Below are 17,431 nucleotides of genomic sequence, written 5' to 3' on the forward strand. Positions count from 1 at the left end.
AGTTAAAAAAAATAGAAGTAATAAATGAAAGTTACACCCAAGCACATCTCCTCCCCCCTCCAAAAAATAAAAATTGAGACCCCCCACATATATGCATGTTGAAACGTCAGAGCACACAGTGGGGCCCCTACACATGAAGATGTGGATTGCGATACACGTTACATATCAGCGCACACGCCAGGATGAGGCAATAATTCCAGCACCAGACCTCCTCCATACACTACACTGATGACCTTTAAGGGGCTTTAACCCCTCCCACCTGACCAATGTACATAAACGGCCAGCTGGGAGCTCCCCCGTTCTGATTGGACGTTCCTGTACGTCCCTCAGAACATGCGCTTGTGTGCGGCCCCGGGGCCACGCAACAGCACGGATCTGTGATGGCCGCGCCCGTTGGACTCAGCCCATTACGTATTGGGATATGGGCTCTCTGATTGGACCTTCCAATGGTGATGGCAGTGTCCAATCACAGCCATCTCTGAATGTCAGCTGACATGTGTCTCTGTAGCTGTTCCCTCAGCTGAGGTCTGTGAGAGCTGGGGGAGGGGGGGAGGGGGGGACGCTGCAAATTGTGACAGTTGATGTGTGTAGCTGATGATTTTATTCCTCCATTACACAGCTCTGCAGCCCCCCCACACCAGGACACCAAGCAGCATCTGTCCCTGTCCACATGTCAGCGTCTGTCAGTGTCCCACAAACATGTCATCGCCTGTCAGTGTCCCACAAACATGTCATCACCTGTCAGTGTCCCACAAACATGTCATCGCCTGTCAGTGTCCCACAAACATGTCATCACCTGTCAGTGTCCCACAAACATGTCATCACCTGTCAGTGTCCCACAAACATGTCATCCCCTGTCAGTGTCCCACAAACATGTCAGCGTCTGTCAGTGTCCCACATACATGTCATCACCTGTCAGTGTCCCACAAACATGTCAGCGTCTGTCAGTGTCCCACAAACATGTCATCACCTGTCAGTGTCCCACAAACATGTCATCACCTGTCAGTGTCCCACAAACATGTCATCACCTGTCAGTGTCCCACAAACATGTCATCACCCGTCAGTGTCCCACAAACATGTCATCCCATGTCCCACAAACATGTCAGCGTCTGTCAGTGTCCCACAAACATGTCATCGCCTGTCAGTGTCCCACAAACATGTCATCACCTGTCAGTGTCCCACAAACATGTCATCACCTGTCAGTGTCCCACAAACATGTCATCACCTGTCAGTGTCCCACATACATGTCATCACCTGTCAGTGTCCCACAAACATGTCATCACCTGTCAATGTCCCACAAACATGTCATCACCTGTCAGTGTCCCACAAACATGTCATCACCTGTCAGTGTCCCACATACATGTCATCACCTGTCACAGTGTACAGGGCACAAAACAAAGAAATAATAAAAAACAATGTAAAGTGCCCCCATCCCCCCCTCGCTGAAGTGCAAAGGTGAACGCAGGCATTGGTGTCATACACATACATGACCAGTGATCACACCACACATGTGAGGTATCGCGGTGAATGTCGGAGGAGAGCAATAATTCTATCACCTGACCTCCTCTGTGACTCTAAACTGGTAACCTGGAACGGCTTATAAAGTGTCTCCTATAAAGATTTGTAAATCACGTAGTTTGGCGCCATTCCATAATCGTGACAATTATAAAGCGTGACGGGTTTTATCTATTACTTGGTGCAACACCAGATTTTATATTTTACCAAAAATGTGGGTATTATATAGTGTTTGTGCATCAAAATTCTTTAACCGCTTCCCCCCGACCACTGCACATAATCGGCCAGGTGGGATCATCGCTGTTCTGATTGGACGTTCCTGAACAGTAGTAAAGTACAGGCACAGTGTTGTGGGGTCTGTGCTTTGTGCAGGCATGGAGTCACAGAGGGGAGGAGGGTGAGTTATGAGAGGAGGGGACTGGCATGGAGGGTAAAGCAGGGGGTGTAGGAATGGTGCTGAAAGGTGAAGAGGAGCCTGCAGGTGCAATGCTGACAGTGAAGGGCTGGGGGTCAGTTGGAGAGAAGGGGAGAGCAGGCATAATGGTGTTAGGGGGGCAGGTGTGCTGTCTGCAGGGGGGGGGAGGGGGGTGCAGGCATAATGGTGTTAGGGGGGCAGGTGTGCTGTCTGCAGGGGGGGGTGCAGGCACAATGGTGTTAGGGGGGCAGGTGTGCTGTCTGCGGGGGGGGGGGGGGGGGGGGTGTGGGGGTGCAGGCATAATGGTGTTAGGGGGGCAGGTGTGCTGTCTGCGGGGGGGGGTGCAGGCATAATGGTGTTAGGGGGGCAGGTGTGCTGTCTGCGGGGGGGGGGGGTGCAGGCACAATGGTGGGGGCTATAAGCATTGGGTTTGGGTGAAAGGGGGCTGGACGGGTGCAGTAGTGATAGAGGGTTGAGATGTAGGAGTGTAGGGGGGCGGTGGGGAGAAGAAGATGCAGTGCTTAGAGGCAGCGTAAGAGGAAGGGGCGCCCCCTACCTGTTTTGCAAAACTACATTTTAAAACGAGGTTTTGCGCAGCCGTGCCGCCCTGCAAACGTACATATGCAGTGGCTGGGGCTGAAGAGGTTAACCACTTCCCTCCTGGCCAACAGCCGAATGGCGGCAGGGAAAACGCACTAGATCGCAGCGGCGCGATCTGTCACCGGCAGTGTACCTCGGACACGGCTTATGACAGATCTGTGTACCGGCCCTCGTTGCCGGTACCATGTGACTTGCTGTGACCAATCACAGCAGGTCACATAACAGTTGTATACATTGGATGGCTTCATTCATTCCATCCATTGTATACTAGTGTCTAGCTGTGAATGGTCCCAGAGATCACATGCACATGTCATGTGATTAGCTGTGGCCAAATCACAGCTAAGCACAAAAAAAAAAAAAACCTGAATGAATCGATGTCATTCAGGTAAATGCTTGCTTATAGCAAAGTAATTCTTTGCTATAAGCAAATTGAGTAAAAAAAAAAAAAATACTGATCACTTCCCCAAAGTAGTACAATGTTACTATGGTAACATTGTACTATTTTGGACATAGTGAAATATGAAAAAAAAAATCATAGAAAAACAAAAAACAATTTAATAAAAAATTAAAAATAATAAAAATTTTTTTAAAAAAATTTAAGAAAAATATATATATATATTTTTTCATACTGTCACCAGTCAGTGTCCCTGATCACCGCCATGCCAGTAATATGATGACGCTGTACTGCACTGGTGGCAGTATGTAAAAAAAAAAATTGTGAAAATAATTTTTTGCATTTTTTCATTTTCCGTAAAATGATGACAAAAAAAATACAACTTCAAAAAACTTGCCATGCCTCTTATGAAGTACGTCAGACTGTCTACTCTGCAAAAAGGGGTCATTTGGGGATATCTGTACTGTTCTGACATTCTGGGACCTCAAGATATTAGATTGGCCGTCAGTACTTCAGGATTGATCAATTTTCAGATCTATCCCATAGTTTGTGAACTCTATAACTTTCCTACAAACTAAAAAATACATTCTAATTTGGGTTATTTTCACCAAAGACATGTAGCAGAATACATCTCGGCCTAAATTTATGAAGAACAATTATTTATTTGCAAACTTTTATAACAGAAACAAAGAAAAACGTGGGTTTTTTTTTTCAAAATTTTCGGTCTTTTTTTTGTTAATTTAGCAAAAAATAAAAACCCCAGTGGTGATTAACCGCTTGCCGCCCTGCCACTGTATATATACGTGTGCAGGGCAGAACTCAGGTGCAAAACCACGTTTTAAAACGGGTTCCGCGCTCCCGACATTTTCGCCGGCAGGGGGTGCACGCGCTCCTGCCGATCCGCGGGTGACACCATTCGATCCCGGAGGGATCAATCATTAGATTTCAGCCAGTGATGTCTGGCTGAAATCAGATGATCGGTCCCTGTCCTATCCTGTCCTGTGTTGAAGTTTACACAGGACAGGATATGATGTCATTCTTCTCTGCCTGGACACATTCCGTTCCAGACAGAGAAGAAGAAACAGTAAAAGTGAGTAAAACACAACACATTTACAGTTAGAACACACCTAGGTCACATTTAACCCCCTGATCGCCCCCCCCAGTTAACCCCTTCACTGCCCTGTCACCAGTGTCACTGATCAGTGAACCGATTTTTACTGATCACTGTATCAGTGTCGCTGGCGACTTCCGATAGGGTTAGCGCCCCTCACAGATAGCGCTAGTTTGCCCGCTAGTACACCAGTAATCCCATTTAACCCCTTAATCTCCCCCCCCCCAGTTAACCCCTTCACTGCCCTGTCACCAGTGTCATTGATTACAGTGAACAGATTTTTACTGATCACTGTATTAGTGTCACTGGTGACTTCCGATAGTGTTAGCGCCCCTCCCAGATAGCGCCAGATTTCCCGCTAATACACCAGTAATCCCGTCTAACCCCCTGATCGCCCCCCCCCCCCGAGTTAACCTCTTCACTGCCCTATCACTAGTGTCATTGATTACAGTGAACAGATTTTTACTGATCACTGTATTAGTGTCACTGGTGACTTCCGATAGTGTTAGCGCCCCTCCCATATAGCGCCAGCTTGCCCGCTAATGCACGGGATTTTTTTTTTACCAAAAACATGGAGCAGAATACATTTTGGCTTAAATTTATGACTAACTTTGAGTTTACGATATATTTTTTATAGCTGAAAGTAGAAAATATTGTTTTTTTTCAAACTTTTCGTGTTTTTTTTGTTTATAGTGCAAAAAATAAAAAGCGCACAGGTGATCAAATACCACCAAAAGAAAGCTATATTTGTGTGAAAAAAAGGATGTAAATTTCGTTTGGGTACAGCATTGCATGACCGCGCAATTATCATTTGAATTAGTGCAGCGCTGTATAGCAAAAAAAGGCATAAATTACAGTATCTATACCATAGTTTGTAGACGCTATAACGTTCACACAAAGCAATCAATATACACTTATTGGGATTTTTTTTTACCAAAAACATGGAGCAGAATACATTTTGGCTTAAATTTATGACTAACTTCCAGTTTACAATATATTTTTTATAGCTGAAAGTAGAAAATATTGTTTTTTTTTTTAAATTTTTGTGTTTTTTTTGTTTATAGCGCAAAAAATAAAAAGCGCACAGATGTTAAAATACCATCAAAAGAAAGCTCTATTTGTGTGAAAAAAAGGATGTAAATTTCTCTTGGGTACAGCATTGCATGACCGCGCAATTATCATTTGAATTAGCGCAGCGCCAAACAGCAAAAAAAGGCCTGGTGATTAAGGGGGGTAAATCCTCAGGAGCTCAAGTGGTTAAATACCACCAAAAGAAAGCTCTAGTTGTGTGACAAAAATGGTCAAATTTTAGTTTGGGTACAATGTTGTATGAGCGCGCAATTGTCATTCAAAGTGTGAGAGCGCTGAAAGCTGAAAATTGCCCTGGGCAGGAAGGGGGTAAAAGTGCCTGGTATGGAAGCGGTTAAGCACTGCACTATAGCTACTTGACATTGGGCAGGTGACAGTTGGCCGTTTTTGAAAACAAGGGTCAGTTTGACAGAGTCTATACCTGGTAACCTCCATAGCACAGTGGTTAGAGTGCCCGTCTAAAGAGTGCATGGTCGTAGGTTCGAGGCTTACCTCTGCCAAGTGCGTCTTTCAGCATGACTATGCAGTACTGGACATGAGATAAATGGATGTTACCAAATTTTTTTTTTTTGGGCTTTGTTTTTTTTTTTTAACATTCATTTTCTCTCACTTTATCTATTTGGAAAGCCTTTCATGGTCCCAGTGCGGGTAAAAGAGTCCGGACTGGAAGTGGTTAACCACTTGAGCTCCTGAGGATTTACCCCCCTTAATGACCAGGCCTTTTTTTGCTGTTTGGCGCTGCACTAATTCAAAAGATAATTGCGCGGTCATGCAATGCTGTACCCAAACGAAATTTACGTCCTTTTTTTCACACAAATAGAGCTTTCTTTTGGTGGTATTTTATCACCTGTGCGCTTTTTATTTTTTGCGCTATAAACAAAAAAACCACGAAAATGTTGAAAAAAAACAATATTTTCTACTTTCAGCTATAAAAAATATATTGTAAACTCAAAGTTAGTCATAAATTTAAGCCAAAATGTATTCTGCTACATGTTTTTGGTAAAAAAATCCCAATAAGTGTATATTGATTGCTTTGTGTGAACGTTATAGCGTCTACAAACTATGGTATAGATACTGTAATGTATGCCTTTTTTTGCTATACAGCGCTGCACTAATTCAAATGATAATTGTGCGGTCATGCAATGCTGCACCCAAACGAAATTTACGTCCTTTTTTCACACAAATAGAGCTTTCTTTTGGTGGTATTTGATCACCTGTGCGCTTTTTATTTTTTGCGCTATAAACAAAAAAACACGAAAATTTTGAAAAAAAAACAATATTTTCTACTTTCAGCTATAAAAAATATATCGTAAACTGAAAGTCATAAATTTAAGCCAAAATGTATTCTGCTACATGTTTTTGGTAAAAAAAAATCCCAATAAGTGTATATTGATTGCTTTGTGTGAAAGTTATAGCGTCTACAAACTATAGTATAGATCATTTGAAATTTACACAGCTTTTACTTTCTGACCGCCCATCACATCTCTTGAGGTGGTAAAATACCAGGATAGAACAGACACCCCCAAATGACCCCTTTTCGGAAAGCAGACACCCTAAGCTATCTGCTGAGAGACATATTGTGTCCATGGAAGATTTATTTTTTTTCCACAAGTTTCTGGAAAATGACAAAAACATTTTTGTTTTGTTTTGTTTTTTTTACACAAAATTGTCATTTAAATGATTTATTTCTTGCACAAGCCATGGGTATATGTGGAATTACACCCCAAAATACATTCTGCTACTTCTACCCAGTATGAGGATACCACACGTGTGACACTTTTTGGGAGCCTAGCCACATACAGGAGCCTGAAATCCAATGACCACTTTGAAAGCCTGAAGGTGCGTAACTTCTTCATTTCACTTCCCCACTACCTATCACAGTTTCGGAGGCCCTGAAATGCTAGGATAGCACCAAACCCCCCCCCCCCCAAATGACCCCTTTTTGGAAAGTAGACACTCCAAGGAATTTAAAAAGAGGCATGGTAAGTATTTTGCAGATCTCATTTTTTCTCACAAGGTTTTGAAATATAAAAAAGAAAAGAAAAATATGTTTTTATTTTCTTTCTTCATTTTCCAAAAACTTGTGGCAACAAATGAGATCTTCAAAATACTTACCATGCTTCTTATCAAATTCCTTTGGGTGTCTACTTTCCAAAAAGGGTTCATTTGGGGGGATTTGGTGCTATTCTGGCATTCCAGGGACTCCGAAACTGTGATAGGTAGTCAGGAAGTGTAATGAGGAAATAAAGCCCTTTAAAAGCCTGAAGGTGCTTATTGGATTTTGGGGTCGTGTACTTGGCTAGACTGCCAAAAAGTCTCTCATATGTGGTACCCCCATACTCGGGAGAAGGAGCAGAATGTATTTTGGGGAGTAATTCCACATATACATATGGCATGTGTGAGCAATAAATTATTTCAATGACAATTTTGTGTAATTTTTTTTTTTGTCATTTTCCAAAAACTTGTGGTAAAAAATAAATTCTTCCATTGATTCAACATTCCTCTCAGCAAATAGTTTGGGGTGTCTACTGTCCAAAAAGGGGTCATTTTGAGGGGTGGGGGCATTTTATGCCCAGCATTAGAAGTTTATGCCATACATCACACACTCTTCTAACCACCTGAAGACCAAGCCTTTTCTGACACTTTTTGTTCACATTAAAAAAATCAGTATTTTTGCTAGGAAATTAAAGTGAACCCCCAAACATTATATATTTTTTTTAGAGCAGACACCCTAGTAAATAAAATGGTGGGTGGTGCAATTTTTTATCTCACATATTACTTACACAGCGATTTTTCAAATGCAATTTTTTTGAAAAATATACACTTTTTTTAATTTTAATGCACAAAAACACAATATATTGGCCAATTATTTGCTATGATATAAAAGATGATGCTATGCTGAGTAAATAGATACCAAACATGACATGCTTTAAAATTACGCATGCCCTGTGCAATGGCGACAAACTGCATACATTTTTAATATCTATAGGCAATGCTTTAAAAGCCTTTACAAGCCACCATTTTAGATTTACAGAGGAGGTCTAGTGCTATAATTACTGCGCTTGATCTGACGTTCATGGCGATACCTCACATGCATGGTGCAATCGCTGTTTCCATACTGGCACAGGGTTAACGCTCACGACCGCAGGTGTGCGCGTGTGCGGATGGGCGAGGGTCCTTTTTTTTTTTTTTTCTTCTTTTTCTTTTTTTCTGATTTATTTAATTATTTTTACACTGTCCCTTTAATTTTTTTTTTTAATCACTTTTAATGCTATCTCAGGGAGGGGGAGGGGGGTGCATTTTCTCCCACTGCTTGTAAAGGCAATCCTGCAGCTAATTAACCACTAGGAATGCTTTTACATGAAAGCCCATTGCCGGCTGAAAGAAATTATACCAGGATGATGCCTGCAGCTGCAGGTATCACCCTGGTATAACCATTCAAAGTCCAGTGATGTACCAGTACGTCGCTGGTCCTTGTTGGATATATATGCTATGTTCTTTTTTTCTTTATGCAGCCTGTGGGCTGAATGAAAAAAAAGAGAAGAAATCTCTGCCAGAAAAAGTGTGTGGTATGCCCACCATTAGAAACCTCCCTGCATCCACCCACTTCTAATGGTGGGCACACATGAAATGTGCCAAGAAATATAAAATATATATGCCGAAGCATAGGGGCCATCCGCCCACTGGCCTCCCCAGGCCCCCATGCTTTGGCATATATTCTCTTTTTTTTTAACTGCGGATGAAAATTTTCATCCGTCAGCACTGCACACACCTACTTATGTCTATTCTGAAAGCAAGACCCTGTTGCTGTCAGAATAGACAGGTCAGTGCTGCAGTTTGACATTCCTGCAAAGAAATCAACAATGGTTAACAATAAAACATAAACTCAATAAAACAACTTTATAATTGAAATATCTCTGCAAGGAAAAGTGTGTGGTGGTATGCCCACCATTATAAACCTCCCTGCATCCACCCACTTCTAATGGCGGGCACACATGAAACGTGCCAACAAATATAAAATGCAAAGTCTAGGTCTATAAAGCAGCTACAAGCTCCTGAGTCAATGATTGCTGTCGCTGACACGGTCCTTCCAGGAAGCTGGAAGGAGATAGGCACGGCTAAGTAATTCGACTTATTAAGACAGGTGGGAGATACAGCAGAAAAAACAGAGGCACACTTACTCAGTTTGGCAGGGCAGGAGCGTACCACATGACCTGGTCCCCCACAGTACAGACAGAGATGGTTTGCCCGACGTCTCTGGCGTTCTTCAACCGTTAATGACGGTCGCGTCAATCCCAATTGCATGGGTTCGGGCATCTCGGTGGCTTCCGGGTTCCGATTCCCAACAGGAGAGGTAGACTGGAACGGAATGCTAGGTAGTACCCATGTTGGTCTCTGACCCTGGCTGGACCTCTCTAGCTTACGTTCCCGCAATCTGCAGTCGATCTGGACGGCCAGAGTTATGAGGTCTTCTAAGGTATCGGGTATGCCCACTCTGGCTAGTTTGTCTTTAAGTGACTCGGATAAGCCCATGCAGGGCTGCATCATTCCAATGGGTGTCCCCCATCCAACGTCTGAACTCCGAGGCGTACTCTTCCACTGCTCAGCGACCTTGTCTGAGTGTATGCAGGGCTGTTTCAGCCGATGCTGCCCGCTGCGGGTCGTCATATAACACCGCCATTGCTTTAAAAAACGTTGTTACCGAATCCAGATGTGGATGGCGGATCTCGAGTAGTCGGTGGGCCCAGCCCTGGGGTTCATCTTGCAGTAGGGATATAATGAACCCCACCTTCACAGATTCTGCAGAAAATGTCCGCGGCTGCAGCTCAAAGTATAGTTGGCATGCATTGAGGAATGCCCTGAATTTTCCTCGATCCCCATTGAATCGTTCTGGCATCGGTACACGGGGTTCCGGTGGAGGCATTGAGACCATTGCTCCGACAAGAGGTTCCGAGGGGTTCCTGGTCGAAGATGGAGTAACCGGTTTCTGAGATGTGGATGCCGGCGAGGCTAGCGTCTGAATACGACCTTCCAGATGTGTGTAACCCTCCTGTAGCATTTTAACCGCTTGGGTGAGCGCCGCCAGATGTTGGCATATATCGTCCAACGGGGATGGTCCTCTTCCAGGCTCAGTCATGTCCATATGGTTCTGTCACGATCCACCCGGCGGTATCTCTAGCAACCCACAGAATGGGATTCCCCAGGGTGCGGGGTCTAAGCCCCAGTCTGCTTATTCACCAAGGACCCTGATGGTGGGGATGGACTTGGAGCAGACTGAGACCAGGTCGGGACTCCTGAGTACACCCGACTGTGGTAGAGTGAACCACCGGAGGTATGTATCGGAAGAGAGCCTGATGTGAAGAGGCTGGCAGACCTGGGCAGTGGTGAGCGGATCCATGCAGGATGGATGGATGACAGAGTATGTGTAGCGTAGTCAGGCAGGCCGGGTCGGTAACAGCAGAGGCAGAATGGTACAGAGCAGCAGACAGAGAGTAGTCAGGTCACAAGCCAGGTTTCAGCAACAGGAGGTCAGGTAATCAGGAGTAAGCAAAAGAATAGTCAGACGAGCCAGGGATCAGAGCAGGAGACGGACAGCAGAGGTCAGGATCAAGCAGGGTCGGCAACAAGGTATCTCACACAGGTACAGACGAGCAGGGAACAAGGAATGAAGACCATACGGCAATGTGAGCATTGCATGAGCTGGTTTAAATAGCCCGCCCAGCGCCAACAGGCGCGCCTGGGTCCTAGTGCCTGTCCGGCCGTCATTGGTGACAGGCGCGCCTGGGTCCTAGTGCCCACCTGCCTGTATGTCTTGTTGGGATCCTACAACTGTGCAGATTCGTGCGCAGTGGTGATATCTGGGATTCCTGACAAGGGCCCTTAAACCCCTCATGTATTTTATTGTTACTGTACTGTCCCATGTATTGTCTCCTATTGTAATGTACAGCGCTGAGTAAACTGTTGGCGCTATATAAATACTGTGTAATAATAATAATGTCATCAGAACAGGATGCAAGAAGGTCACCAGTGGGCTCCCACTTTATTGCGTTCACTTCATTTGTGTGTCCCTGGAATGTGTTTATTGGCCTGTCTTGTCCCAATTTGCAGACATGAATGCACATATCTGTACTGCATGATGCAAACGTGTTGTTACTTTGCCAGTCCACATCTAACGCTGGTGCCGTGTGAAAAGGAAACTGTTGTTTTTCCCCCCCTGTGTGTGCGTCCCAGATTATGGTCGTCTTGTCTACGCCTGCACCTTAAATAATATTTCCTTTCTTGTCCCATTTCAAGGCAAATATAGGTCCTTTGTGTTGCCCCAAGGTGCTTGCAAGGGTTCCATCTTCTGTCCAGATTCTGGCAAAGCCATCATAGGATCCAGTTGCTAGAAGTGTTCCTTCACTATTCCAATCTAAGGATCCTTGTTACTAGGACCATCTTGTCCCCCCCCCTCGTATACAGTGTCTAAGGACCAGCTGTGTTGAAGCACTAGTGCTGTTTTCACTGAGATTCCATATCCGTGCCGTCCAATCACCTGACCCTGATGCCAATAGATCACTAACTGGGTTCCAGGCACAAACCAACACTTCTGATTCCTGACCACGTAATACTACTGCTTTGCTAGATGGGATTTCTACATCTCCATCAACTTCCATCCTATCAGTGTGGTTATTTGCCAGTCCCTGTCCTCCATTCTCATCCCCGTTTGCTGCATTTTCCCCATTCTTCGCAGATGGCTGCTGGTTGTTTGCCGTTGCAGCGGCTGCCTGTTGCTGCACAAGCTTGTCTCTGTATGCCTGCTGTCTTGTCTGTACCACATCAGGTATAACTGCATCAATCAGGGAGATTCCATCGTCCTCCCGTCACAAAGTGTGCCATCCTCATCACTGCTCACTTCTGCCTCCACATACTGCAATCCTTTGTGAATGATGGAAATGGAAGCAGCAGGTGGCACCAGGGCACCATTGATATCAGACCGGCTGATATGGCTCTCTATACCAAAAGTGAATGCTGAATGGGAGAATCCCGACTCCTGCAAGTATCGCTACACCACAAAGTATCCTCATCACGGCTTATACTCATCTTTATGCCACCTAAACCAGGACTTCCCAGCAAACTGAGAAAAGACACCTTTGCAACCTTTGACTTCAGATGTTATGGCAGTCCTTCCATGTGATGGCTGCATTAGTTTTCTCTTTTCAAGCCAATCACATCTTCTCGTCCGAAAGTCACACTCTAAAAGCCGGTATAGTACTGGAGCAAACAACAAGGGAATCTTGGCGCCGTGATGGAGGAACCGCGTGTGCACCCGGATTCGCCTTCCTTGGTTACACGTCCATCACTCCCGGGGCAGCGGCAGCCGGTAAGCCGCTTATGTGGAGGAAGATCGGTAAGAGACGAGGGGGGGGGGGACAGGAAAGTGCGACCCCCCCTCAGAGTTCCACAACAATAAAAAGTGTTTAGTGTTTAACCCCTCGCCTACAGAGCACTTCTACCCCCTTCTTTACCAGGACAATTTTCAGCTTTCAGCGCTGCCGCACTTTGATTGACAATTGCGCGGTCATGCAAGATTGTACCCATATGAAATTTTTATCATTTTTTTCTCACAAATAGAGCTTTCTTTTGGTGGTATTTATCGCCGCTGGGCGCTTTACTTTTTGTGCTATAAACAAAAAAATTGCAAAAAATTTAAAAAAAAAAAAAGTTTCTTTGTTTCTATTATAAAATTTTTCAAACACGTAATTTTTCTCCTTCACTGATGTGCATTGATAAGGTAGCACTGATGGGCACTAATAGGCGGCACTGATAGGCAGCACTAAAGGGCACTGATAGGCAGTACTAATGAGGTGTCACGGATAGGTGGCACTGATAGGCAGCACTAATGAGGTGTCACGGATAGGTGGCACTGATAGGTGACACTGATGATGGGTACTGATAGGTGGCACTGACTGGCATCACTGCTGGGCACTGACTGGTGGCACTGACTGGCAGCACTGCTGGGCTGCACTGGTGGACACAGGTGGGTGGCACAGGTGGGGGGGGCACAGGTGGGTGGCACTGCTGGGCACAGGTAGGTGGCACTTATGGGCACAGGTGGGTGCACTTCTGGGCACAGGTGGGCAGAACTTGTGGGTGGCACTGCTGGGCACCGATCATCAGGGCACTGATCGTCAGTGGCCCTGATGATCAGTGCCGATCCCCGCTCTGACAACTGCCGGTTCTCGGCAGTACTTTCCTCACGATCTGACAGCGTGAGGAAAGTGCAGCCGAGAACCGGCAATTGAATTTCCCGGTGATCAGCGTGTCATTGGACACGGCTGATCACGTGGTAAAAGGCCGCTGTGATTGGCCTTTTACCACATCATGTAATCAGCTGTGTCCGTAGGACACGGCAATCACGGAGATAGCTGGGTGCGCGCCCCTGAGCGTGTTCTGGGAGGACATCATATGATGCCCACCCAGAACTGGCCGGCCGCAGTGTAGCCGTCATTTGGCTATCTGCGGTCGGCAAGAAGTTAAAGAATTAAAAAAAAGTTAAGTTTTAAAAAATAAAAAAGTTTTACTGATAAAAATGTTTTAGTTTTACACAAAACAGTTTTACTGTTAAAAAATAAATAAAACAAAAATAGTTTATGTGCTAAAAAATAAAAAAAAATGCTTTAGTGTTAAAAAAATAAAAACATTTATTATTGTTAAAAGATAAAAATAAAAAATATTTCATCCCCGCCCCCCTTCTCTCTCCCCGCCCCCCTTCTCTGTCCCCGCCCCCCTCTTCCTCGCTCCTCCTCTGTCTATCCCTAACCCCCCACGTAGCTCTGGAGAGTCATTACCCCTACCGATCAAATTCTCTCTGATATGTTACTACTAGAGATGAGCGAATCGAAGTATCCGAAGTGGAATTCGAGTCGAATATCGGAAAAATTTCGATTCGTGCCGAATCCGAAAAATAGCCTAATTCGGACGCGCGAATCAAAATTTTTCAGAAAATGGCGGCTGACATGTGCGGCGACGGAGCGGGGATGTCTGGGAAGGCGCGCAGACAAGGCGCGCTGACCCATAATGCATTCCTCAACTACATGTGATCGCATCAGCCAATCAGCAGCCAGCCAGCCAGCACTGTGTAATGGTCGAGCTATAAATAGCGGCCATTTTGGAATTCTTCATTTGCCTGCAGTCATTGAACAGAGGCAGACCGCTCTGTACTAGGGACAGGGACAGAGTTAGGGCCACAGAAACGATAATTGGGGACAGAGAAAAGTTACTTAGGGACAGAGAACCATTACTCAGGGACACAGACTTGTTAATGAGGGCCACAGAATCGTTATTTAGGGACAAAGAAACGCTAGTTAGGGCCACAGAATTCATACTCAGGGACAGACAGAATTGTTACTCAGTGCCAGAGAATTGTTACTTAGGGCCACAGAAACGTTATTAGGGCCACAGAATTTTTACTCAGGGACAGACAGAATTGTTACTGAGTGCCAGAGAATTGTTACTCAGGGACAGACAGAATTGTTACTGAGTGCCAGAGAATTGTTACTCAGGGACAGACAGAATTGTTACTGAGTGCCAGAGAATTGTTACTCAGGGACAGACAGAATTGTTACTGAGTGCCAGAGAATTGTTACTCAGGGACAGACAGAAATGTTACTGAGTGCCAGAGAATTTTTACTCGCACAGACACAGAATTGTTACTCGCACAGACACAGAATTGTTACTCGCACAGACACAGAATTGTTACTGAAGGCCACAGAACTGTTACTTAGGGCCACAGAATTGTTACTCGCACAGACACAGAATTGTTACTCGCACAGACACAGAACTGTTACTGAGGGCCACAGAACTGTTACTTAGGGCCACAGAATTGTTACTCGCACAGACACAGAATTGTTACTCAGGGCCACAGAACTGTTACTTAGGGACAAAGAAACGCTAGTTAGGGCCACAGAATTCATACTCAGGGACAGACAGAATTGTTACTCAAGGACAGACAGAATTGTTACTGAGTGCCAGAGAATTGTTACTCAGGGACAGACAGAATTGTTACTGAGTGCCAGAGAATTGTTACTCAGGGACAGACAGAATTGTTACTGAGTGCCAGAGAATTGTTACTCAGGGACAGACAGAATTGTTACTGAGTGCCAGAGAATTGTTACTTAGGGCCACAGAAACTTTACTTAGGGCCACAGAATTGTTACTCGCACAGACACAGAATTGTTACTCGCACAGACACAGAATTGTTACTGAAGGCCACAGAACTGTTACTTAGGGCCACAGAATTGTTACTCGCACAGACACAGAATTGTTACTCGCACAGACACAGAACTGTTACTGAGGGCCACAGAACTGTTACTTAGGGCCACAGAATTGTTACTCGCACAGACACAGAATTGTTACTCAGGGCCACAGAACTGTTACTTAGGGACAAAGAAACGCTAGTTAGGGCCACAGAATTCATACTCAGGGACAGACAGAATTGTTACTCAAGGACAGACAGAATTGTTACTGAGTGCCAGAGAATTGTTACTCAGGGACAGACAGAATTGTTACTGAGTGCCAGAGAATTGTTACTCAGGGACAGACAGAATTGTTACTGAGTGCCAGAGAATTGTTACTCAGGGACAGACAGAATTGTTACTGAGTGCCAGAGAATTGTTACTTAGGGCCACAGAAACTTTACTTAGGGCCACAGAATTGTTACTCGCACAGACACAGAATTGTTACTCGCACAGACACAGAATTGTTACTGAAGGCCACAGAACTGTTACTTAGGGCCACAGAATTGTTACTCGCACAGACACAGAATTGTTACTCGCACAGACACAGAACTGTTACTGAGGGCCACAGAACTGTTACTTAGGGCCACAGAATTGTTACTCGCACAGACACAGAATTGTTACTCAGGGCCACAGAACTGTTACTTAGGGACAAAGAAACGCTAGTTAGGGCCACAGAATTCATACTCAGGGACAGACAGAATTGTTACTGAGTGCCAGAGAATTGTTACTCAGGGACAGACAGAATTGTTACTGAGTGCCAGAGAATTGTTACTCAGGGACAGACAGAATTGTTACTGAGTGCCAGAGAATTGTTACTCAGGGACAGACAGAATTGTTACTGAGTGCCAGAGAATTGTTACTTAGGGCCACAGAAACTTTACTTAGGGCCACAGAATTGTTACTCGCACAGACACAGAATTGTTACTCGCACAGACACAGAATTGTTACTGAAGGCCACAGAACTGTTACTCGCACAGACACAGAATTGTTACTGAGGGCCACAGAATTGTTACTTAGGGCCACAGAATTGTTACTCGCACAGACACAGAATTGTTACTTAGGGCCACAGAACTGTTACTGAGGGCCACAGAACTGTTACTTAGGGCCACAGAATTGTTACTTAGGGCCACAGAACTGTTACTGAGGGCCACAGAACTGTTACTTAGGGCCACAGAATTGTTACTCGCACAGACACAGAATTGTTACTCAGGGACACAGAATTGTTACTCAGGGACACATAATCGTTGAATTAAAGAGTATGTCAGACAACATGCAGAGGAGTGGCAGAGGAGGCAATGTTTTAGGAGCGAGCAGACGTGGCAGCAGAGGAAGGGGTCGAGGCAGCACTATTCGCAGCCAGAGGCCAGTGCTCCCGGTGTCATCCAGCGGTCGTGTCTCCACCGACAACCCTGCCGTCATTGATTGGTTGGCTCGGTCGTCTTCCTCTTCCCAGGTCACCTCTGACACCTACAGCCAACGGTCGGTGGGTACGTCAGACACAACCGTTAGTTGGCATGGCCCGGGAGCAAGCCCACTGAAATCACATGTCCTCTATCTGCCCCTGTCCTTTGCTGTTCCCTCACCAAGCGAAGTATCGCATGCTGTGGGCTCAGCCCCACTGTACAGTGAGGAAGAGCTAACAGAGGGCGGTCAGGAACGGGGGGAGACATCGGCCTTTTCAGCAGCCAGGCGAACAAGTACTGGCGAGGAGAGTGGCTCGGTAGCCGGTCTAGAGACAGGTCTGTCTACTGACCCAGACGCAGCCGAGGGGGCTAGTAGTGAGGCGGAGACCGTACTTGATGATGAGGAGGTTGATCGCACTTGGCTGCCTCGTCGTCATCAGGCAATTTCTTCCGCATCATCAGGAGAAGAGGGTGCCAGCTTGGCAGCGAGCGAAACAGTCGGTGGGTTGCCCAGGAGGCAGCAGGGTCGCATCAGTGTCAGTGGAGCCAAACGTCCACGGAGTAGAGCACCAGCTCCACTGCAGCCTACCACCACGGCCAGTGGTGCCGGTGCGCACGGAGGAA

The 17,431-nt window shown here is 45.5% G+C and overlaps 1 pseudogene; it reads right to left on the bottom strand.

Moving 5' to 3' along the window:
* Positions 1-9,727: 9,727 nt before the first annotated feature.
* On the bottom strand, positions 9,728-12,207 carry LOC149450386 (F-box-like/WD repeat-containing protein TBL1XR1 pseudogene; annotated as a pseudogene).
* Positions 12,208-17,431: the final 5,224 nt, after the last annotated feature.

Source organism: Staurois parvus, unplaced genomic scaffold (genome assembly GCF_062004578.1).
Source record: "Staurois parvus isolate SC_StPar_1 unplaced genomic scaffold, SC_StPar_1.0 ptg000575l, whole genome shotgun sequence".
In the NCBI taxonomy this organism is placed as follows: domain Eukaryota; kingdom Metazoa; phylum Chordata; class Amphibia; order Anura; family Ranidae; genus Staurois; species Staurois parvus.